General features: G+C 43.1%; 1 protein-coding gene across 6 annotated transcripts in view; it reads left to right on the plus strand.

The window, feature by feature from the left end:
• The window catches only part of atp10d (ATPase phospholipid transporting 10D), a 319,766-nt gene that overhangs the window by 76,258 nt on the left and 219,193 nt on the right, over nt 1-24,315 (plus strand). Inside the window, exon 1 of one of the 6 annotated variants that reach the window (XM_078547271.1) lies at nt 12,057-12,131. The exons of the other annotated variants lie outside the window; for them this stretch is intronic. The gene's annotated coding sequence lies outside the window, so the exon portion shown is untranslated. Of the gene's footprint in view, nt 1-12,056; nt 12,132-24,315 lie in introns of those variants that run through there. 6 annotated transcript variants of the gene reach the window in all.

Below are 24,315 nucleotides of genomic sequence, written 5' to 3' on the forward strand. Positions count from 1 at the left end.
GATGGCATAGACCCACCAATGTTACCTCCAAGTAACAGAAACAGCTGCAGCAACTATATCTTTGCTTATTCTCAGCTTCTGGATCTCGTCTCTGCTTCAGCCTGTCTGTACTGGACTCATCAACTTGTACTGAGCTTGGATTGATCTGTGCACTTTTATATGTTTGAATCAGTTTCAGTCTCCCAGAAGCTTTGGTTTCCAAGCTCAGTTTCTGTTTTGTTTCCTTAGAAACTGGGAGGGTTGATTTCCCTTTTCAGTTTCCCTCTTCATCATAAATATTATTCCCATCAGGGGGACAGCACCAAGCACATCCAGCGGTTCCGTCCTGCCAGGCTGAAAGTACTTCATCATACTCCTGATTTAAGCACTGATGTTGGAGAGGTTTTGAGGGGTCAGGAGGTGAGCCACACATTTTAAAATACCCAAACTCTGTCCTACTTTTGTAGTCATAATGTTGATTTAGCTGACCCAGTGCAGCTTCTGTTGAATTGTCACCTCCTGTGTACCTTTGATAGGGCCTTCGTGATGCTGTTGCTATTGGAAGTGAAGGGGAGATACCTGTGTTTTCTTGTGCAAGATGGTCATTACCTGGCACCTCTGTGTTACGAATGTCACCTGCCACTTGTAAGCCCAAGACCAGATTTTGCTGAAGATCGGCATTGGTTGCTTCATTGTTGGAGGAGTTATGGAGTCGTCAACAAATAGTCCCACCCCTGGTCATATGACTGAGCAAAGTCATTTATAAACCCTACAGTGACGTCCTGGAACTTCGGTACTAGAATACTGACAACTTTCACATGTTCCTCCTTGCCTCTCCATTGACCTTCAAAGTCTTGTGTCCATGTTTGGATGCCTATGATCTGGAGTGACATACTTCTTATGGAACCCAAAATGAGCATTAGTGAGCAGATTATTGGTGAACAAGCTATTAGTGTTGCTTGATGACTCCTCCAAACACACATAACAACATAAGAAATAGCAGGGGTAGAGAATTGCAAAGATTTGCAACCCTGAGAGTGAAGAAATTTCGCCTCATCTCAGTCTGAAATAGCTGACCCCTTATCCTGAGTCTATACCGCATACTTGTAGGATTCCAGCCAGTGAAACAGCCTCTCACCCTCTCAGCATCCACTCTGTCAAGCCCTTTCAAAATCTAACAGGTTTAACTCTTGAGTCAACCAAGTAACTAAATTAACAAAATTAGGGACAAAGTAAAAGTCAGCGCCTTAAAGGGAAACTGCAAAAACAAAGGCAAAATCTAAAGGAAACTTGCAAAAATTAAACCAGAATGTGATTAACAGAGTCAATAGAACTCCACAGTGCCCGCGAGCATGGAAGGCCTCAATAGTGCCAGCAGACACCACATTCTCCCTCTCTGAGGACACCTGGCCATGAACATAGCTGCAGAAGAGGGGCAGACAGTCGGGCTGGACGACCCTCTCGATCGCCAGCTGCCTGGACCTGTTAATGGCTAACTTAGCCAGGCCCAGGAGCAGATTCAGGAGGAGGTCCTCCTCCTTCCCGGCCCCACTCCGCACTGGGTGCCCGTAGATCAGGAGCGTGGGACTGAAGTGCAAACAAAACAACAGTAAAAGATTTTTTAAGTAACTGAAAAGGAAGTGCAGCTTACAACACCCTATATATACATGGTCCACGGACTCCACAAGGCCGCAAAAGACGCAGGTATCTTGGGAGTCCATGAACCGACACAGCCTACAGTTGTGTGGAACTGCTTCATGTAACACCCTCCACCCCAGGTCCCCAATGGGAAGTGGGAGGACACCTCCATAGAGATCCCCCCCACCCTGGGGACCTCCGCCGCCGGACGGCAATAAGGCATGCCAGGACGTGTCCGGGTGGCGGGCAAGGGCAAGGAAGTGAAGGGGGTGCAGCAGCAGCCCATACAGGCAACCCCTAACAGATTTAACTCTTTCGGGAGTCAACCAATTAAACTAAATTAACAAAACAAGGGACAAAATAAACACAGCCCCTAAAGTAGGGAACTGCAAAACCAAAGACAAAATTTAAAGGAAGCTTACAAACATCAAACCAAAATGTAATTAAAGGGGTCGATAAAACACCCCAGTTCCTGCAGTGCCCACCGAGCACGTAAGGCCTCGATGGTACCAGCAAACACCGCATGCTCCCTCTCCAGGGACACCCGACCGCGAACATAGCCGCGGAAGAGAGGCAGACAGTCAGGTCAGACGTCCCCCTTGATCGCCCGCTGCCTGGAACTTTTAATGGCTAACTTGGCCAGGCCCAGGAGCAGGTTCATAAGGAGGTCCTCCTCCCTCCCGGCCCCCCTCGGCACCAGGTGCCTGTAAATCAGGAGCGTGGGACTGAAGTGCAAACAAAACATCAATAAAAGGTTTTTTAAAATAACTGAAAAGGGAGTGCAGCCTACAACACCCTATATACACTTGGTCCACGGACTCAACGAGACCACAAAAGGGGCAGGTATCTTGGGGGTCTATGAACTGACACATCCTTTGGATATATGGGACTGCTGCATGCAGAACCCTCCACCCCAGGTCCCAGATGGAAAGCGGGAGGACGCCTTCGTAGAGGACCCCCCAATGCGGACCTCTGCTGCCGGATGGCAACAAGGCACGCCAGGGCGTGTCCGGGTGGCGGGCAAGGAAGTGAAGGGTGTGCAGCAGCAGCCCATTCAGGCAACCCCTAACAGGTTTAGGTGAGCTTGCTTCTCACTCTTGATAATTGGAATTGATAAGAATGATAATTGACTGGGTTCAATTTATTCTGCTTCTTGTGTATAGGACATTCTGGGAACTATTGCAATTGTCATATAGATATTAGTTCGAGATGTACTGAAACAGCTTGACTGGTTAGATTTGGTACATAGGTTGTCAACACATCATTTGGGATATTGTCAGGGTCCGTAGTCGGGATATCAAAGACTTACTCGAAGGAATAAAGGCTGTGTATCTAAGTTTGCTGATGACACCATGAGAGGCACATTAAGTTGTGTGCAATGATAGCAGGATGTTACAAAGAGGCGTAGACAAACTGAGTGGGTAAAATTATAACAGATGACATTCAATGTTGGGAAGTTAGGTTTTGTTAATGGCGACTGACTGGAAACTGGGGAGGAGCACAGACATTAGCGTGATATGGACTGAAGACAGTGGCTTTGGTCTTCCCAGTATTTAGTTAGAGAAGATTCCTGCTCATCCAGTGAGAGAAATCAGATGCACAGGAGGGTTTGAAAGAGGTGGTGGTGAGGTAGATACAAGTTGGTTAGGTAGTCTATCTTATTCTGGTCCAGCCCATAGTTATTATACTGCTATCCCAAGTAACTAAGCAGTTTAAATAGAGAATATTGCATTTTGAGAGTTAACTGAACTCAGCAGGGAAAGAAGAAAACTGTAAATCAAATCTTGACAGCAATGAAAAGTAGACCTTTATTTATCGCCTTTAGCTGGTTTGAAATTGCTTTACCTTTAAGTATCCTCTGGCTTTGTTTTAGTACTCTGCTACCTAATTACTGATAACAGAAGAAAGAAATATGAGTCTATTAAATTAACAGAAAATAGCTTTCTGCTGAAATACCTCATTATAGATTTGTAGGACTGATTGTCAAACTGAATTGAAAACATGAAATGGTGTGAATTTGAACCATTCATTTTTAACTAGAAATCTCAGATGTGGACTGTTCTCAGGTTCAGAAGAACCACAACAGCAGTGAGAGATGGTTTTGATTGTGGACTATTAAATATGGCTGTGGTCTGTTCTATTGACAAGGGTAGTTGATTTTTTTATTTGTGTCATGTTGGATATGCTATTTTGAAATTAACAGCGCATTGTGAGAAAGGGAGGAACCAGGTACCAAATCACCAAAAAGTTCCTTCAGTGTTCTGTTTATATCTTTTCAAGTTCAATGAAAATCAGAAGCAATAGTTTGTATTATTTTCTCCCCCTTCCTCCACTCCCCCCCCGCCATACTGTTGTTCTTGGATATGATGGCATTGACTAAGGCTGGGTAACTGTTGTAGTTAGCCCCTGTTACCTCACTGAAATGGTGATTTCTCATCTATAAGCCCAAGTGGTGAATATAATTATTATTGGATCAGGAGAATACAGCTTGACCTTGTTCCCATCCTCTACCCATATTTCCAGTCAGTCGCCATTAACAAACCTAACTTCCACATGCATTTCCAGCAGTGCTGACTAGTTTGCAATTGAGTCAATCACTGTTGCAAGTCCATCATTTCTAACCCCCTCCCCCCTGCCCCCTCCTTCCAGGGTCAGGGAAAAAAAATCATGGGCCTTGGTGCTTCTCCTGTTTCCAGGCCCTTTATTTCCACCACCCCCCGACCCCTTTAGCCCTCCTCCCTCACATCCTTCAGGCGCCCAGATTTGGGAACCATAGTCATATTGAGGTCAAATTGTTTCATATAGCTTTAGAAAAACTTATTGGGCTTTTGTACCCTATGCATCTATTTATAAAGCCCATTGAAAGTTATGGTTTCAGCATGATACTTGGGACTGGGATTAGATTGGGGTTAGGTTAGGGTTAGTTTTAAAGAACATTATTGACCACATTATTACAGTTAGCTTTAATGTTAGGATTGAAACCACTAAAAGCAGCCCTTGACTTTATGATCAAGTTACGACAAACAGCACTTGCGACATTTATAAATTGACACCCTGTTTTGACTTTCCCATATCGGTTTCAACTTTACAACGCCACGCCAGCCAACCAGTTCAAACATTCATATGTGCACATTGACGTTCAGCGCCACCCATCTCCCTGACTCAGGATGGTCAGTTGATGTTCTGACGCCATTGGTACAGGACTGTACTATATACATGTATTTTTAGCTTGTGACTTTTTATGTCAATATGATTGCTATTTATAATATAAATTCATTAATGTCGTTATATTACTCATTGATAATTGAGTACAAAATTCTGGGTTATTTTGGTGAAAATAGGGTATCGAGCCTTGGTTCAGGAACCAATACCCCATTTATAACATTGTCCTTATGGGAAAATTGGTTCCAGGTTATGCCATTTCGACTTAAGACGTGGTTTGCAGGAACCAATTGTGTTGTAAGTCTGAGGACTGCCTGCATTGACACATCATTCTCATTGGGCATTTCCTTTTATTGCATCACAGAGACCAATCAGAAAGCAACCGCATGAATTATTGATTTAACGGACCATTTTCCTGCCCAATCTCGAGTTCCACATCTTTACATTTTTCACACAAAAAAAAAATCATGGACATTAGGCTTGGGTATTTTGTCAGAGGTCCAAATGGATTCAGATGGGAAAACTGGAGCGGATGGAGAGAGACGGAGAAAATATGAGGCTGTGATTGGAGGAGCGGAAAGTGGGTGTTGTACCTGACTCTCTCTCTCAGATATCACAGTTCCAGTGGGCACCAGTAGAAATTTCCCAATAGCTAGTCTACCTATGGAAACCGGATATTTGCCCTTGCCCGCAGCCCCGGCCTACAGCTCTATCAAAGTGCATTAAAGGGGCTGATAATTGAAATGCTTGACTTGGAATGTGTGATAGCTCAGGAAAATGAATATCACACTTTACTGCAGATTGCACATCTCTCTATCTGTCATTTACTTCTTCATTTTTAAGTTCATCAGATAGATGCTATCAGTTCATGTTTTATTTTGCATGCTTTACAAAAATTATTACATTAAAAAAATGTAAGCATAGCCACACTAATCCAAATATATTTTGATCAACCCATCTCACTAGCAGAAAGGGAGGGTGGTGCATATTCCGGGATACAAATGTGAACATAAGGAACCCACTACTCACTTTCGTTGCTTTGTGTTATAATTAAATCAGACTGATGAAAAACTAACCTGGCAAAAGAATTAAGATAAAATTCATGTTGAAGGGGTTAGTTGCAGAACTAGAAAGTAAAACCCTGCCCTACTGCTCTGATAACCGTAGGCCAGGGCCCTTCCCCTCCTGACTTCTTCTCTATGTCCTGGAGTCCTCCCCCAGCCTAGTCCCTCGATGATGGTGTCTGTGGCCCAGGGCCCTTCCCCTCCTGACACGGAGAAGAAATCAGGAGGGAAAGGGCCCCGGGCCACAGACACCATCGTGATGACATTGAAGGACTGGGTTAGGGGAGGACTTCAGGACCTTGAGAAGACTTTGGGAAGGGAAGGCCCTTCAGGGGAGAGGTAATGTAAACATAAGAGGCACTTATCTTGCACTCCAGCAGCCTCCAGACTCCAGCCAGGGAAGAAAGCACCACATGAGTATGACGACATGAGGTAGGCAAGAAAAGGAAGGCCTCAGGAATCTGGTGTGTCCAACTGGGCCAATGATTCCAACTGTTCAGAACAATGACAGTCATTGGCCAAGTAGCCTGTCAGTCAGGATGCTCTACATGCCAGATTTGGCTGCTTTGGACACTAAGCATCTCCATTTACAGGTTACTTGGCCAATGAGCCCAGGGCCCCCTAGAGACATGGATCCCAGTGATTAGCACCACCTGCAGCCCCCTCTCCCGGGCTCTTCCCCCCACCAAAGCACCTCAGATCAGTACAGATATAGGAATTAAATTTGGGACTTCCCTAATCCGTCATCACTCATGTCTCAATTAATATTTGTGTTAACTGCCCAGTTATTAAAACTAATTCAAAGTTTCTTTCTACATTTTTCTAGATTTTTTTTTGAAGTAGCAGTGCCCCTCTTATATAGCAGGATATGAATGAATGAATGTCTGAAGTGCAGCAGTGTACTTTAAAATAGGAATTGGATGAAAATGCAGTTGAAAAATAATTTGTAGTGCAATAGGGGAAGAGCAGGGGAGTGGGACTAATTGGATAGCTTTTCAACGAGCTGGTATATGTACGATGGGCCAAATAGCAGCCTCCGGTGCTATAAGATTCTATGGGAGGAGGGGTATTTTAACCACCAAAAATGGGTGGGTTAGGTCACTTGAAGTAAAAATATTTTAAAAAACTCAAATCCGCACGTTTACAGAGGTGGAAATGAGGACAGGTGACCAATCCACCCCGAGAAGCTGGGGTGCTCATTTAAATATTTCAGTAAGGCTGTGTGTCTCCAATTTGTTTTCCTCTACTCTGGTTTACATGTTGACTGCTTGGATTTCCTTGACTGCGGAAGCCTGTCAGCTAAAGGGAGGTAAGGTATGTTGCATGAAACAGGTGTAATTGCTTTTACAGCACTGTTTGTGGGCCAGGGAAAGCAGGATTATTGGCCTGCAACTCCCACTTTCACCAAGCCCCCTGCCCAATCAAGCCTGTTAACCTCCCCAAAGATTGGGCTGCACCCTGCCCCATGATTCAATGTCCTCCACAATGTGGGATCTTCATCTCTCACCGCGATCTTCTGTCCTTCCACCTTGGCCACCACCCCCACCATTGATGCTCCCTCTTTGATCCTTCTCTCTCGTTGCAGCCTGGTGCCAAAACCTCTCAATCTAACTGACTGTGGATGGGAAATAGAGTATTAAAAAATGTTAATCTGGTCTTGCTGGTAAACTTAGCAGTACCTGAGAGAAACCATTCTTCCAGGTTTACCAGCCATTTAATTGCCATACCCTGCTCCCTCCCTGCCTCCCCATTAGTGTTCGAGGCCTAAGAATCTATGCCTATACTGAATATGGTGACAAAACATTGATCTTTTAATTGTATTTTTTTTTAAAGAGAATTGATTTACAATGAATAAATTTATTCTTCCCTATTTATTCTGCCGTTTTCTTTTTGTAAAGAATTTCTTTTTGCAATGAGTGAAGCAAATCTATATTCAAAAGTAGAAACTTGTGCATCATGTAGTGTTTCTGAAGGTGGGGTGGGTGGGGAGGAGATCAAATGAGAATAAAATAACCAAAAGGTGATATTGAATAGACTTTTGAAGGTGGATAATGATGAATTGGGGCAGAGGGAATTTTGTGAGGGAATTCCAAAAAGTGGGGGCATGATGGCTGAATCCTCTGCCAGTAGAGTAGATGGAGGGGCAAGACACAAGAAGAGGGAATGGATTTAGGTTGGGATGTAGAAAATGTTTGAGGTGGAGTTTTGTGAGGCCATAAAGATGAGGATTTTGAAACCTTGTTGAAGAATTAGGGACTTGGTACAGAATAAGAAGGATGTGAGTCCCAGTGTTCTGAAATAGTTGAATACTGCGGAGGGTGACAGTTGTGAAGCCGGTGAGGAGAGCATTGAAAAGTTGAACGTGTTCTGACAAAAACCGTAGATTTATAGTAATTGTGAAGCTGAAGAAAGGAAAAAGTTGAAGATAGAATAGATGTTGAGTTTGAAGCTAAACTCAAGGTTTAGCAGGATACCCATATTGTGCCCTGTTAGGTTTACTAAGTAAGTAATTAGGAAAGGGGTAGAATTGGAGGCTCAACTTTGGCAAGAACTGAAGAGAATGGCTTTGACTCTGCTAATGACTAATATTAGCACATTCTGACTCATCTTTGATGTTGGGCAGAGGCACTTGTGGAGTTCAGGAATGTGTTGAAAGGTAAAATTTTATCAATGCATTTAGAAACTGACCTTATGCCTTGCATTATGTCCATAAGAGGCAGCATATACATGAGAAAAAAGGGGGATGTTGAGGATGGAACCTTGGGATCCACTGGAGGTGACCACATGAAAATAGGAGGTAACCCATTCCAGAAGATATGCTGTATTGGGATAGGTAGAAATGGAGCCATGAAAATGTTTTTTAAATTACTCATTCATGGGTGTGGGCATCTCTGGCTAGGCCAACATTTATTGCCCATCCCTAATTGCCCTTGAGAAGGTGGTGGTGTGAAGATGGATGTTATCTTTTTAAATATTTTTGGGAATGTGTGTGTGTGTGTGTGTGTGTGTGATTTGTAATGAAAGGCTATGGTGAAGTTGAAATTACAAGTAAATAAGTTGGGTTTTAAATTTTTCAGCTGCTGAATTTCAAAGGCAGTTTAAGGGACTTTTACAACTTACAAAGGTTTCTTAAGTAAACAAGTATTAAATCTTATTTGACCTGAAAGTGGAGGTAATATGAAAGATTTTTATTTTTTGGAAAAGTTCAAAGAAGTGCTTAGGAAAATGGAGTCTAGGATGGGAGGAAACAATGATAATTAAGGGAGATGGTTAGCTGAGTTGTGTTCGCTGTGTGGGGAAGATGTCCTGAGACCAGCTCTGTGCTGAGAAAAGGTGTGAATTTGAAGTTGCCATCCAGTTTCAAGCCAGAGAAATCTTTGTCTCAGAAAGCAGTTTATTTTCTGAACTTTCTTAGATTTCCACAGCAGAGTGGAAGAGGGTGAGAAGTCATGTGGTATACCTTTATTCAAGTGACAGCAGTTTTACCTTGGTAATACCACTGAATTTTTATGGTTAAAAATGTATAAGGGAGCTGTTGCCAAGTAGCTTATTTGTGTAGCCGGTGGATTTTTTGGGGGCAGATGTTTTGTAAGACTGTTTTAACGGTGTAATTTTTAATCTTGTGTGCTTAAGTTTTTTTTCTTCTTGTCAATAAATCTGTTTTAAAATCCAGAAGTGTTACTGGGATTCTATGCTCCTGAGATCAGTAGTTTTCCCCTTGTTTTCAAAATACAAATAAAAAGTCAGGATCAATAAGACAAGTTTCCCTCTGGGATTTGGCTTGCTCAGCAATGGCATCAGCTATGGCTGTAACAGTCCTGCCTTCTTGAACCTCTGCAGTTCATGTAGTGTAGGTACACCCACAATGCTGTTCGGGAGGGAGTTCCAAGATTTTGACCTAGTGAGAGTGAAGGAAGGCCATGTATTTCCAAGTCAGGATGGTGAGTGGCTTGGAGGAGAAATTGTAGGTGATGGTATTCCCATGTGTCTGCTGCCCTTCTCCTTCTAGATGGTAGTGGTCTTGGGTTTGGAAGGTGCTGCCTGAGGAGCCTTGCTGAGTTGCTGCAGTGCATCTTGTAGATGGTAGACACTGGTGCCACTGTGTGGTGGTGGAGGGAGTGAATGTTTGTGGATGTGGTGCCAATCAAACAGGCTGCTTTGTCCTGGATGGTGGCAAGCTTCTTGAATGTTGTGATAGCTGCACTCATTCAGGCAAATGGAGAGTATTCTGTCACATCCCTGACTTGTGCCTTGTAGATGGTGGATGGGCTTGGGGGAGTCAGAAGGTGAGTTATTCGCCGCAGGATTCTGAGCCTCTGAACTGTTCTTGTAGCTGCAGTATTTATGTGGCTGGTCCAATTCAGCCATGGCTTGGACTATAGAGGAAAAATAAGTTAGGGGAATGCAATGATTGATCATATCAAACATTGAAGAGAAATTGAGAAAGGTAATGCACTGTGGTGAGTTCAGGCAGCAAAAGAAAGAGTCTGCTAAGAGCTGTAAAGCAGCTGTGGTCCAGAAACAAAAGGACTATCAAAATCCCAGGGTATTTCTGAGGTGGAGGCACTAAGCACTTAGGCTTCGCTGCATTCTCCAAGCTAAATTTTGATGTAAGAATTCTGCAGTCATGAGGCTTTGAAGAGGAATTGGAAGATTGCTTAGCCAATGATAATGGAAGGATCCAGATGAAATTCCATACCTCTGAAAATAACTGGAATACTGATGAGAAATCAAAATGAATTGCTGAGAGCTGTAGCATTTGGTTTTGTTTGGTTAGAAAGTGAAAGAACCTTCAGGAGCTTGATAAGTGGCCAAAGTCTTTCTCGGGGGGAGGTGGTGTGGTGGGAGTCATAAGGAAACAGGGAAGGTTCAGGTTGAGAATTTTAGTCTAAAGCGTATGTGAATGTGTTTATTATGTTTTTCAATGTAAAGGATAAGTATTCACCTATGACAATGTTTACTTGTTTCATGATTACAGTGGTGTAATTAATTTGTTTTAAACCTTGGAATCCTGTGAAATAATTTATTCCAGTTGATCACTAACAACCACTAAGAGTTAAGTTAAAATCGTGCAAATTGAATAGACTTCGAAGACTTTGTACCATTGGTTCTAACAGGATTCAAACTAAGGCTCAGAGGTGAAATGGCATTACTGACCCTTTTACTCTTCCCATCCCTTCCTCTACCCTGCGCCCACCCAAAAATCTGGAAATATCCAACCAGTAATTGTGGTCTTTGGTCACTGAGCATAAGGCTCTAATACACGATAGCACATTTAGGAGTGCATAGGTTGATAGTTCTCTGAGAGCAATGGAATTTCTTTTGTTGCTGCTAATTAATGAAGCAGATGGTTGGAAGAAGAAATGCTGTAGCTGTGAATTGAAATGAATTCATTGGTGTGCTGAGACATTTCACATTCTACTAATGTGCGTATTGATCAACTGCAGTTAAGACAGATGCTTTATCGTAGAATTTGCTTGTTTTGATACAAAGACTATATATTTTATATTGTAAAAATTGTTTTTAAAATTGAATATGATTTATTTGGCAAAGAATTAAATCCATAATCATTGTGACCAGATATGATTCTTTTACATAAGTGTTTTCATTAATCTTCCACCAAGATTTAATATTCTGGACACTTGCACTGTTCGTTGTGTGCTGTATTTTCAATTAGATTATAAATTGAGAATATAGCTTTGTCATGAGCATTGTCAAACATAGCTTATTATTAAGAAAGATAACTGATGTCTGAGGGTGATGATTGCACGCATGGAAGAACATTTCAGTTTTCTCAAAAGAATTATGGCATATTGTGATCAGGGAGGTATTAGCACACTCTTCTGGCCACTTACTGATCTGCATGTAGGTTTTGCTAATTCTAGAATTCTTAACTGTTTTTCTTCATTACAGCTGGGTGTGCAGCAATAGCTTAGGCTTTTTAAAATCAGATCTTTCATATGACAGGATCCAATGCTACTTTCTCATTATATCCGGCCATTTAGTGGTTGAATTGTGCAACAGATGTAAGTGTACGCTTCTGCTTAAGTTGTGTAATGTCTTGCAAAACTTTCTACATATTTTATTTCCAGAAGAAAAGCATTTATTAAAACCATCACTAACTTTAGGACTTTACAGACAAATGATACATAATGCAGGATTAGAGCATTTCCTGTCAAAATCCATTTATGAATAATTATTTTGCCATTTCAATGGGCCCCTGAACTGCAAGAACTTTAAGATCTGTTTGTGAGTGAAGATATTAAGTTCATTCCCCTGATGAAGTTGGTGAGTGACCACCTATGATTATTTTTTTCAATAATTGTTATGCTTTACAAGTAAATCAGAGTTTGGACTCAAAAGCCAAGAATACAGGTTCAAATCCCATTAAGGCAGTTTGAGAATTCACTTTTTAAATAGTAGTTCTGTGATTAAAAAGCTGGCCTCAGTAAATTGACTTTGAAGCTGTTGGGTTGTCAGCAAAACCCAACAGGTTCAATTATGTTTTTTAGGGAACCTTGAAGTCCTCATGCAGTCACGCCGTTGTATTAAAAACAGCCTCGGGACAACTTGAAATTGGAAATAAATGCTGATCTTGCCAGTGATGGCCATATCCAAAGAATGAATGTATTTAAAACAATTTTGAAGATAAAAATATAAGGTACACCTCACCACCTCTTGGGACATTCAAAAACATGAGTAGAGAATTTCTGTGGAAGTCTTTGGTGAAAGGTCAACTGACGCCCCTGGAGAAATGGCATAAACATTTATTTGTTATTTATGAATGAGTTCTCCCGAACTCCCAATAAAATTACAGTGGGAGATCAGGAGAACCCTCGTGAGAATTCCAGGTATTTACTTTAATGAACTATTTTGAAGCGTAGTTATTCTGTAAGCTAAGAAAACGCAATAGCCAATATGTACATAGCAAAATCTTCCTAATAAGATGAATGATTGGTTAATTTCTTTTTTGGTGGTGGTGTTTGAAGTATAAATACTGCCCTTGTGTACCACTACCAGGAGAACTGCTGTTTTATGTTCACCTGAGGAGCTAGATGGGATTGAGGTTTAATGTTCTATCCAAGGTGGCATCTCTGACAATTTGCCTGATGTGATTGCATATAGGATCGTAAAAAACAGGAGCAGGGGTAGGCCATTTGTCCTATCGAGCCTGCTCTGCTATTCGATAAGATCATGGCTGATCTGATTGTGACCCCAACTCCACTTTCCTACTTGTCCTCCATAATCCTTAACTCTCTTGTCATTCAAAAATCTGTCTAACTTAGCCTTAAATATATTCAATGACTCAGCCTCCACCACCTTTGTGAAAGTGAATTCTAAAGACTAATGACCATCTGAGAGAAGAAATTCCCCCTCACCTCCGTCGTAAATGGGAATTTGAAACTGTGTCCCCTAGTTCTAGATTCCTCCACAAGGGGAAACATCCACACAACACCTACCCTGTCAAGCCCCCTCAGAATCTTTTAATTTCAATAGGAGCACCTGTCATTCTTCTAAACTCCAATGAGGTCCCGCATGGGAGACTTATAAAGAAGGCAAATGCACATGGGATACAGGGTAATTTGATAAGGTGGATTCAAAATTGGCTTAGTTGTAGGAGACAGAGGGTGATGACAGAAGGATGCTTTAGTGACTGAAAGCCAGTGTCCAGTGGCGTACCACAGGGATCTATGCTGGGTCCCCTATTATTCGTCATTTATATAAACGACATAGATGACTATGTGGGGGGTAGGATTAGTAAGTTTGCAGATGACACAAAGATTGGCCAGGTGGTTAACAGTGAGGTTGAGTGTCTTGGCTACAGGAAGATATAGATGGGATGCTCAAATGGGATGGTCAAATGGGCAGATAAGTGGCAGATGGAATTTAACCCTGAAAAGTGTGATGTGATACACTTTGAAAGGAGTAATTTGACAAGGAAGTACTTATTGAACGGCATGAGACTAGGAAGTTCTGAGGAACAAAGGGGCCTTGGCGTGTATGTCCATAGATCTCTGAAGGCAGAGGGGCATGTTAGTGGGGTGGTGAAAAAGGCATATGGGACACTTGCCTTTATCAATCGAGGCATAGATTACAAAAGTAGGGAGGTCATGTTGGAGTTGTATAGGACCTTGGTGAGGCCACAGCTGGAGTTGTATAGGACCTTGGTGAGGCCACAGCTGGAGTACTGTCACATTATAAGAAGGATGTGATTGCACTGGAGGGGGTGCAGAGGAGATTTACCAGGATGTTGCCTGGGATGAAACATTGAAGTTATGAACAGAGGTTGGATAGACTTGGGTTGTTTTCGTTGGAGCAGAGAAGACTGAGGGGCGACCTGATGGAGGTGTACAAGATTATGAGGGGCATGGACAGGGATAGGGAGCAGCTGTTCCCCTTAGTTGAAGGGTCAGTCACGAGGGGATATAAGTTCAAGGTGAGGGGCAGGAAGTTTAGGGGGGATGTGAGGAAAAACTTTTTTACCCAGAGGGTGGTGACGGTCTGGAATGCACTGCCTGGGAGGGTGGTGGAGGCGGGTTGTCTCACATCCTTTAAAAAGTACCTGGATGAGCACTTGGCACGTCATAACATTTAAGGCTATGGGCCAAGTGGTGGTAAATGGGATTAGGTAGGTCAGGTGTTTCTCATGTGTCGGTGCACACTCGATGGGCCTCTTCTGCACTGTGTGATTCTGAGTATAGGCTCAATCTGCTCAACCTGCCCAGCAATCAGCCTGGTGAACCTGCTGTGAACTTTTAAAAAAATTCATTCATGGGATGTTGGCATCGCTGGCTAGGCCAGCATTTATTGCCCATCTCTAATCGCCCTTGAAGGTGTTGGTGAGCTGCCTTTTTGAACTGCTGTAGTCCATGTGATGTAGGTACACCCACAGTGGTGTTAAACAGTGAGTTCCAGGACTTTGACCCAGCGACAGTGAAGGAATGGTGATATATTTCCAAATCAGGATGGGTGGCTTGGAGGGGAACTTCCAGGTGGTGGTGTTCCCATGTGCCTGCTGCCCTTGTCCTTTTAGATGGTAGCAGCAATGGGTTTAGAAGGTGCTGTCAAAGATGCCTTGGTGAGTTCCTGCAGTGCATCTTGTAGACGGTACACACTGCATGTCGGTGGGGGAGGGGTGCCAATCAAGCAGGCTGCTTTGTTCTGGATGGTGGCAAACTTCTTAGTGTTGGTGGAACTGCATTCGCCCAGGCACGTGGAGAATATTCCATTACACTCCTGACTTGTGCCTTATAGATAGTGGACAGGCTTTGGGGAGTTAGGAGGTGAGTTACTCCCCGCAGGATTCCCAGCCTCTGACCTACTCTTGTAGCCACAGTATTTGCTTCCAATGTGAGTGTATCCCTCATTAAATATGGAGACCAAAACTGTACTCAGTACTTTAGGTGCAGGCTCACCAATGCTCAGTTGCAGCAAGACTTCCCTACTTTGATAGTCGATCCCCCTTGCAGTAAAGACCGCCATTCTGTTTGCCTTCTGAATTACTTGCTGTACCCGCATATGCAGACTTTTTGTGGTTCGTGTACAAGGACGCCCAAATCCCTTTATACTGCAGCATTCTGCAATCTGCATTTAAATAATACCCCACCTTTCTGTTCTTCTTGGCAAAGTGGAAAACCTCATTTTTTTCCCACGTTGTATCTCATCTGCCAAATTTTTGTCAACTCACTTAACCAATCCATGTACATTTGTGGACTTTTTATATCGTCTTTAAAATGTGCTTTCTTCCATATCTTTGTATCATTAGCAAATTTAGCCACAATACAGTCAATCCCTTAACCCAAATCATTAATATAGATTGGAAATGGTTGAGGCCACAGCACTGATCCCTGTGGCACTCCACTAGTTATAATTTGAAAATAACCCATTTATTTTGACTCTCTATTTCCTGTTAGCTGGCCAATCCTCTATCCATGCCAATATATCACCCCCAACAGCATGAGCTCTTATGCAGTAACCTTTGGTGTGGCACCTTATCAATAGGCTTTTGGAAATCCAAATACACTACATCTACTGGGTTTCCCCTTATCCACCCTGCTTGTTACATGGTCAACGAACTCTAATAAGTTTATCAAACATAATTTTCCTTTCACAAAAGCATGTTCACCCTGCCTGATTTGTATAATGATTTCTTAATGTCCTGCTGCTACCTCCTTAATAATGGATTCTAGCATTTTCCCAATAACAGATGTTAGACTAACTGGCCTATAGCTTTCTCCTTTCTGTCTCCCTCATTTCTTGAATAGCGATGTTAAGCTTATGGTTTCCCAATCCATTGGGACCTTTTCAGAATCTAGGGAATTTTGGAAGATTACAACCAATGCACCATCTATCTCTGCAGGCACTTCCTTTAAGACCCTAGGATGCAGGCCATCAGGTCCAGGGGAGTTGTCAGCCTGTAGTCCCATTAGCTTTCTTAGTATTTTTTCTCTAGTGATCATGATTGTGTTAAGTTCCTCCCTCACTTATGCCTCTTGGTTACATATTATTCTTGGGATGCTTTTTATGTCTTCTACTTTGAAGACTGGTACAAAATGCTTGCTCAAGGCTTTATCATTTCCTTGTTTCTCATTATTAATTCCCCAGTTTCACCATCCAAGGGACCAATGCTTACTTTAGCTAGCTTCCTCCTTTTTATATACTTATAAAAACAGACAGTAAAATCCTTTTTATTTTTTGCTAGTTTTCTCTCATTCACGAATTTCTCCTGGTATTATTTTTCTAGTTATCCTATGCTTGTTTCAAAAAATTGTCCCAATCTTCTGAGCTGCCACTAATCTTTGCAGCATTGTACACCTTTTCTTTCAAGCTGATACCATCCTTAACTTGCTTAGTTTGCCATGGATGGTGCATCAAAGGAAGCTTCTTTCTTTACGGAATGTAAATTTCTCGAGAGTTATGAAATACCTTCTTAAATGTCTGCCTTCTTTACTGCCTTACCTTTTAACCTATTTTCTCAGTCCACTTTAATTAACTCTGTCTTCATACCCTTGTAATTACTTTTATTTAAGTTTAAGACACTAGTTTCAATCCAAATTTCTCACCCTTAAACTGAATGTGAAATAGTTTCATGTTATGAGCATTCTTAACCTTTACAATGAGGTCATTAACTAATCCTGTCTCATTACCAAGTGTAAAGTAGCTTGTTCCTTGGTTGGTTCCAGAAAATATTGTTCGATGAAACTATCCTGAATACACTTTATGACCTCATCCTCCAGGCTACTTTTGCCAATTTGATCTATCCAATCTAAAGGAAGATTTAAATTTCCCAGGATTACGAAGTACCTATCATACAAGCCCCCATTATTTCTTGATTTATAATATGTCCTACAGTGTAGCTACTGTCGGGGGTGGGGGGGGTCTATAAACCACTCACCACTCCCACCAATTACTTATGTCCTTTGCTATTTCTTATCTTCACCCAAACTGATTCTCCATTTTGATCCTCTGAACCAAGTTCATTTTGCAGCTCTGTACTGATCTCATCCTTGTAAAAGAATTTTTTTCTCTAATATTACTGTGGTATACTGAAGCAGGCTTATGAAGACTGTGTGTATGTTTGTGTGTTTGTGTGTGTGTCTAGTTTAATTAAACTGCAGACAGCCTGCAAAGTTAGAATCATCAAAAGGGGTAGGTGTAAAACAGGTATTTGAAATGGAGATGGGTAAGCTAGGATGAAGTCTCAGCAGATATAGTGTGAATGGAATTTGTAATTTTAGATAAATTGAGAGGTTGTTTGATTTTCAAAGGAACATGATAAGATGTTTACAACTGGCATGATAAATAAAGCAAAGTTATTAAGTTTCTTTTTCCTGAAAGTGCTGGCCATAGTGACAACATGAAAGATTTTTATGTTCTGGGCAAAGTAACTTCCAAAGAAAGTTTGAAACAATGGGATTTACAGATCAAAAGGGCGGGAATATATTTAAAGAAAGATGGAAATCTGTGTGGGGAGCGGCTGTGTGAAATTGCGCTGTGTGAAACATACTTGTGGGAAAAGCCTGTAGCAGCCCCAGAGAAGTTTGCTGCTCCAGTAACCAAGCTTTGTTAAAAACCTTTGAACTTCTATTGTCGAGTGAGAGGGAGAAAGAAGCTGTGAAATACCTCCCTTATAGCAACTGTGGCTGCTTGTGGTAATATTGCTGGTTGTTTTATACATTAAGAATCGATTTGGACTGTTGCCTGGAAGGGGTGTGTAGTTGGGAGTCTAGTTAAGTAAAAATCTTGTGTGAACTGTAATAAACCAAATGCAACTGTGTAACTGTAGTTTTGTGTGTTTTTTTTTCTTTTCTTTTGTTAATAAATGTTTTAATTTAATCTTTAAAACCCCTAAAGGTGGTAGTGGACTCATTACTTCTGACTTCAATGCACAAACCTTCTCGTAATAAGTACAAATTGCAAAATTGTTGTAATAGCATGGCCAAGTTTCCCTTTGGGATTCGGTCAGCCTGGCAAATAGCACTTGCCATACCATAACATCCTTTATTAACAGAGCCACCCCAGCTCATTTTCCTTTTTGTCCTTCCAAAATGTCAAATGCCTTTGAATATTGAGGTCCCATCTGTGGCTCAGCAACCATATCTCTGTAATGGCTATCATAACATACACATTTTTACTATTTCTTGTTACAAATGCTGCATGCGTTCAAATGGGAAGAGCACGTGGAGAGCGGCGGGGACTTCAGTTTGAAAAGGACACAGATCGGCGGGGACTTCAGTTTGAAAAGGGCATGGAAAGCAGGAGAGACCTCAGTTTGAAAAGGACACGGAGAGTGGGAGAGACTTCAGTTTAAAAAAGACGCCAAAACGGCGGGGACTTCAGTCTGAAAAGAGCAGGGAGAGCGGTGGGGACTTAAGTTTGAAAAGGACGCGGAGAGTGGGAGAGAATTAAGTTTGAAAAGGACACGGAGAGTGGGGGAGAATTCAGTTTGAAAAGGACGTAGAGAGCGGGAGAGAGTTCAGTTTAAAAAGGACGCAGAGAGTGGCGGGGACTTCAGTTAGAAAAGGATGTGGAGAGCAAGGGAGACTTCGGTCTAAAAATGGCGCAGAGTGTAGGAGAGACTTCAGTTTGAAAAGGGCACGGAGAACGACAGGGACTTTAGTTTAACTTTGGGCAGAGAGGTTAAAACAGCGAGACTTCGGGAGAGAGTGGTTAAAACAGTGAAGATATCAGAAGAGAGCGGTTAAAACAGTGAGAGTTTGGGACAGTGAGGTTAAAACACTGAGGCTTTGGGACAGTGAGGTTAAAACAGTGAGGCTTTGGGACAGAGAGGTTAAAACAGTGAGGCTTTGGGACAGAGAGGTTAAAACAGTGAGGCTTTGGGACAGAGAGGTTAAAGTAGTGAGGCTTTGGGACAGAGAGGTTAAAACAGTGAGGCTTTGGGACAGAGAGGTTAAAACAGCGAGACTTTGGGACAAAGAAGTTAAAACAGTGAGGCTTTGGGACAGAGAGGTTGAAACAGCAAGACTTTGGGACAGAGAGGTTGAAACAGCAAGACTCAAATAGGAGTAAGGGTAAAATAAAAGCAAGGGTCCATATCCCATTTAATTAGGATATGCCTGGGGCTTCAGTCCCGTGATTTGCACATCCTGCGTTATGTGTGAAATCCTAGACACTCCTGGTGGTCTGGATGACCATGTGTGCAGGACGTGCCTCTGACTGGAGCAATTTGAGCTCCAGGTTTTGGAGCTTGAGTGGTTGCTGAGGGCACTGCGGTGCATTCACGAGACTGAGGTTTGTGGATAGCACGTTTCAGGACGTGGTCACTCCGCAGCTTAAGGAAGTGCAAGGAGGGAGAATATGGGTGACCACCAGACAGAAGAAGGGGACCAGGCAGGTAGTGAGGGAATCCCCTAAGTGCATCTCGCTCACAAACAATTTTTCGGCCATGGAAAATAGTGAAAGTGACGGTTCCTCTGTGGAGGCCAACCATGGCATTGTGGGTGGTACAGCTGCTCAGGGGGGAGGAAGAAGTGTGGAAGGGCAATAGTGGTAGGGGATTCGTTAGTGAGGGGAGAAGACAGGCACTTCTGTGGCCATAGATGTGACTCCAGGATGATATGTTGCCTCCCGGGTGCCAGGGTATCACGGAACGGTTGCTAGGCATTCTGAAGGGGGAGGGTAAACAGCCAGAGGGTGTGGTCCATGTTGGGACCAATGACATAAGAAGAAAGAGAATCGAGATCCTACAAGCAGACATTAGGTAGTTAGGTGGGAAATTGAAAAGCAGAACTTCAAAGATAGTAATCTCCGGATTACTCCCGGTGCCACGCAGATGAATGCGTGGCTGGAGAGATGGAGGGAGGGCTTTAGATTCCTGGGGCACAGGGATCATTTCTGGGGGAGGTGGGACCTGTACAAGTTGGACGGGTTACATCTGAACAGGAACCGGACCAACATCCTTGCGGGGAGGTTTGCTAGTGCTGTTGGGGCGGATTTGAACTAAATTGGCAGGGGGTTGGGATCCTGAAAAGTAGTTCAGAGGGAGAGAAGCTGAGATGGAATTAGAAGTTAAAGTGCTAATGAGAGAGTCTGGAAGGCAGAGGAAACATAGGCTAGGTAAGAAAGAAGTGTGTTTAACCAGGCTAAATGGAATAAATTTTAACGCAAGGAGCCTGAGGAATAAGACAGATGAACTGTCGGCACAGATAGGCACGTGGGATTATGATATCATAACTATGACCGAGACTTGGCTAAAAGAAGGGCAGGATTAGCAGCTCAACATTCCTGGTTATAGGGTATTCAGATGAGACCAAGAGGGCGTAGAAGGCGGGGGGGTGTTGGGAGGGTGGGGGAGGTCGCGATATTGATCAAGGAATCAATTATAGCAGTGAGTAAGGATCATACCTTAGAAGGATCATCAAATGAGGCCATTAGGGTAAAAGTGAAAACACAAAAGGGGCAAACACACTGTTAGGTGTGTACTATAGGCCCCCAGGCAGGGAGAGATAGAGGATCAAATATGTAATCAAATTTCAGAGAAGTGTAAGAATAATAAGGCAGTAATAGTACGGGAATTTAACTACCCAAATATTAACTGGTACAGTTTTAGTGTGCAAGGTAGGGAGGGAGCAAAATTCTTAAGTTGCATCCAGGAGAACTTTTTTAGCCAGTATGTAGAAAGCCCAACAAGGGAGGGAGCAGTTCTGGACCTAATATTCGGAAATGAGCCCGGGCAGGTGGAAGGTGTATCAGTAGGGGAGCATTTTGGAGATAGTGACCATAAATCAGTTAGATTTAGAATAGTTATGGAAAAGATAAGGTTGAGCCAGGAATAAAAGTTCTAAACTGGGGAAAAGCTAATTTTACTAAAATGAGATACGATTTGGCCCAAGAGGACTGGGAGCAGCTACTTGCAGTTAAAACTGTGTCAGGGCAGTGGGAAGCATTCAAGGAGGAAGGGATAGACCATGAAATTACAGGCCAGTCAGTCTAACCTCGGTGGTGGCGAAGTTACTAGAAAGAATTCTGAGGGACAGAATGTATCTGCATTTGGAGAGACATGGATTAATCAGCATGGATTTGTTAAGTGAAGATCGTGTTTGACAAATTTGATTGAATTTTTTGAGGAGGTAACTAGGAGTGTTGATGAGGGTAATGCATTTGATATGGTCTAATGGACTTTAGCAAGGCTTTTGATAAGGTTCCCTCATGGCAGACTGGTCAAGAAAGTAAGAACCCATGGGATCCAAGGCAAGGTGGCACATTGGATCCAAAATTGGCTGAGAGGCAGGAAGCAGAGGGTGATGGTAGAGGGATGTTTCTGTGACTGTTTCCAGTGGGGTGCTGCAGGGCTCGGTGCTGGGGCCCTTGCTGTTTGTGGTATACATAAATGATTTGGACTTAAATGTAGTGGTATGATCAAGAAGTTCGAGGATGACAAGAAAATTTGTAGGATGGTTAATAGGATAGCTGTAAACTGCAGGAGGATATCAATGGACTGGTCAGGTGGGCAGTGCAGTGGCAAATGGCATTAAACCCAGAAAAGTGTGAGGTAATGCATTTGGGGAGGGTTACCAAGGCAAGGGATTGCGCTATGAATGGTAGGACCCTGGGAAGTACTGAAGATCAGAGGGACCTTGGTGTGCATATCCACAGATCCCTGAAGGTAGCAGGGCAGGTGGATAAGGTGGTTAAGAAGGCATATGGGATATTTGCCTTTATTAGCCGAGGCATAGAATACAAGAACAGGGAGGTTATGCTGGAGCTGTATAAAACGCTCGTTAGGCCACAATTGAAGTACTGCATGCAGTTCTGGTCACCACATTATAGGAAGGATGTGATTGCAGTGGAAAGGGTGCAGAGGAGATTTACCAGGATGCTGCCTGGGCTGGAGGGCCAGAGCTATGAAGAAAGATGGGATAAGCTGGGGTTGTTTTCCTTGGAGCAGTGAAGGTTGGTAGAGGTGTATAAGATTATAAGAGGCATAGATAGGGTGGATAGGAAGGTACTTTTTCCATTTGTAGAGGGGTCAATAACCAGGGGGGCATAGATTTAAGGTAAGAGGTAGAAGGATAAGGGGGGAGTTGAGGAGAAACTTTTTTCACCCAGAGGGTGGTGGGAGTCTGAAACTTATTGCCTGAAAGGATGGTTGAGTCAGAAACTCATGTAACATTTAAGAAGTATTTAGATATTCAGTTGCATTGCCATAGCCTCAAGGCTATGGGCCAAGCGCTGGAAAATGGGATTAGATCTTTGTTGACCAGCATGGACACGAGGGGCCTCCTTCTGAGCTGTAAACCTCCGATTCTGAGAGCCTAAATAATTGTCTTTTTACCATTTTTCCCTACTCTGACATTATTTGCTGGTGCGCTCATTTATGTTTGTTCGTTGTGTCCCTTCCTGGCACACTTGTTTTTTAATTCATTCATGGGATGTGGGCGTCGCTGGCTAGGCCAGCATTTATTGCCCATCTCTGATTGCCCTGAGAAGGTGGTGGCAAGCTGCCGCCTCAAACCGCTGCACTCTGTGTGTTATATGTACACCCACAGTGCTGTAAGGGAGGGAGTTCCAGGATTTTGACCCAGCGTCATTGAAGGAACAGCGATATATTTCCAAGTCAGGATGGTGTGTGGCTTGGACGGGAACTTCCAGGTGGTGGTGTTTACATGTATTTGCTGCCCTTGTCCTACTAGATGGTAGTGGTCGTGGTTTTGGCAGGTGCTGTTTAAGGGGGCTTGGTGAGTTTTTGCAGTGCATCTTACAGATGGTACACACTACTGCCACTGTGCATTGGTGGTGGAGGAAATGAATGTTTGTGGATGGGGTGCCAATCAAGCAGGCTGCTTTGTCCTGGATGGTTTCAAGCTTCTTGAGTGTTGTTGGAGCTGCACTCATCCAGGCAAGTGGAGAGTATTCCATCACGCTCCTTACTGTGCCTTGTAGATGGTAGACAGGCTTTGGGGAGTCAGGAAGTGAGTTACTCGTTGCAGGATTCCTAGCCTCTGACCTGCTCTTGTAGCCACAGCATTTATATGGCTAGTCCAGTTCAGTTTCTGATCAGTGGTAACCCCCAGGATGTTGATAATTATGGTTATCATTACTCATGTTGCTACATTGCTCTATTTCCTTATCTTTTCTCTTTAACTTTCTAAATCTCCCCTCGTGTGAACCCTATCCCCGTAACTATTTAGTTTGACACTGTCTATAGCCCTAGTTAACCAATCCACTGGTGTGCTGGTCCCAGTACAGTACAGGTAAAGGCTATCCCAATAGCTCCCTCTCTTAGTGGTGCAAGTGCCCCAAGAATCAAAATCCATTTCTTCCACACCAAACTTTGAGTCACACATTAAATTCTCTCATCTTCCTAACCCCATGCCAGTTTGCTCATGGCTCAAGCAGTAACCCAGATATTATTATCTTTGTGGTCCTGCCTTTTAATTTAGTCTCGAGCTGTTCAGGCACCCTTGACAGAACCTCTTTCTTAGCACCACCCATGTTGTTAGTACCCACGTGGACTATGACAGCTGGGTATTTCCCCTTACACTCCCTAGTTTCTCTCCTGCCCCACAGTGATGTCCCTTGCTCTGGCACTGGGCAGGCAACACAGCCTTTGGGACTCATGATCTTGGCTGTGGAGAGCAGTATCTATCCCCAACTATACTGTTCCATAGGAGAACTACATTCCTTTCTACTGCCCCCACTTGAATGGCTCCCTGCACCATGGTGCTGTTGTCAGTCTGCTCGTCCTCCTTGCTGTCTCTGCTCTCATCCACACAAGTTGCAAGAACCTTGAACCTGTTGTACAATTGCAAGGGCTGAAGTTCCTCTATTGTTATCTTCTGGATCCCCATACCTGCCACACTTGCAGTCGGACCCTACTGTCCCTGACCATGGATCAGATCAGAAATACCTATACTAAGGCGTGTGACTATCAAGTGTATAGGTAACTTTCCCCCTACTTGATGCACTGCACTGTTTGCAGCTGACTCCAGCTCATCAACTCGGAGCCGAA

This window comes from Cetorhinus maximus, chromosome 1 (assembly GCF_964194155.1).
Source record: "Cetorhinus maximus chromosome 1, sCetMax3.hap1.1, whole genome shotgun sequence".
Lineage (NCBI taxonomy): Eukaryota > Metazoa > Chordata > Chondrichthyes > Lamniformes > Cetorhinidae > Cetorhinus > Cetorhinus maximus.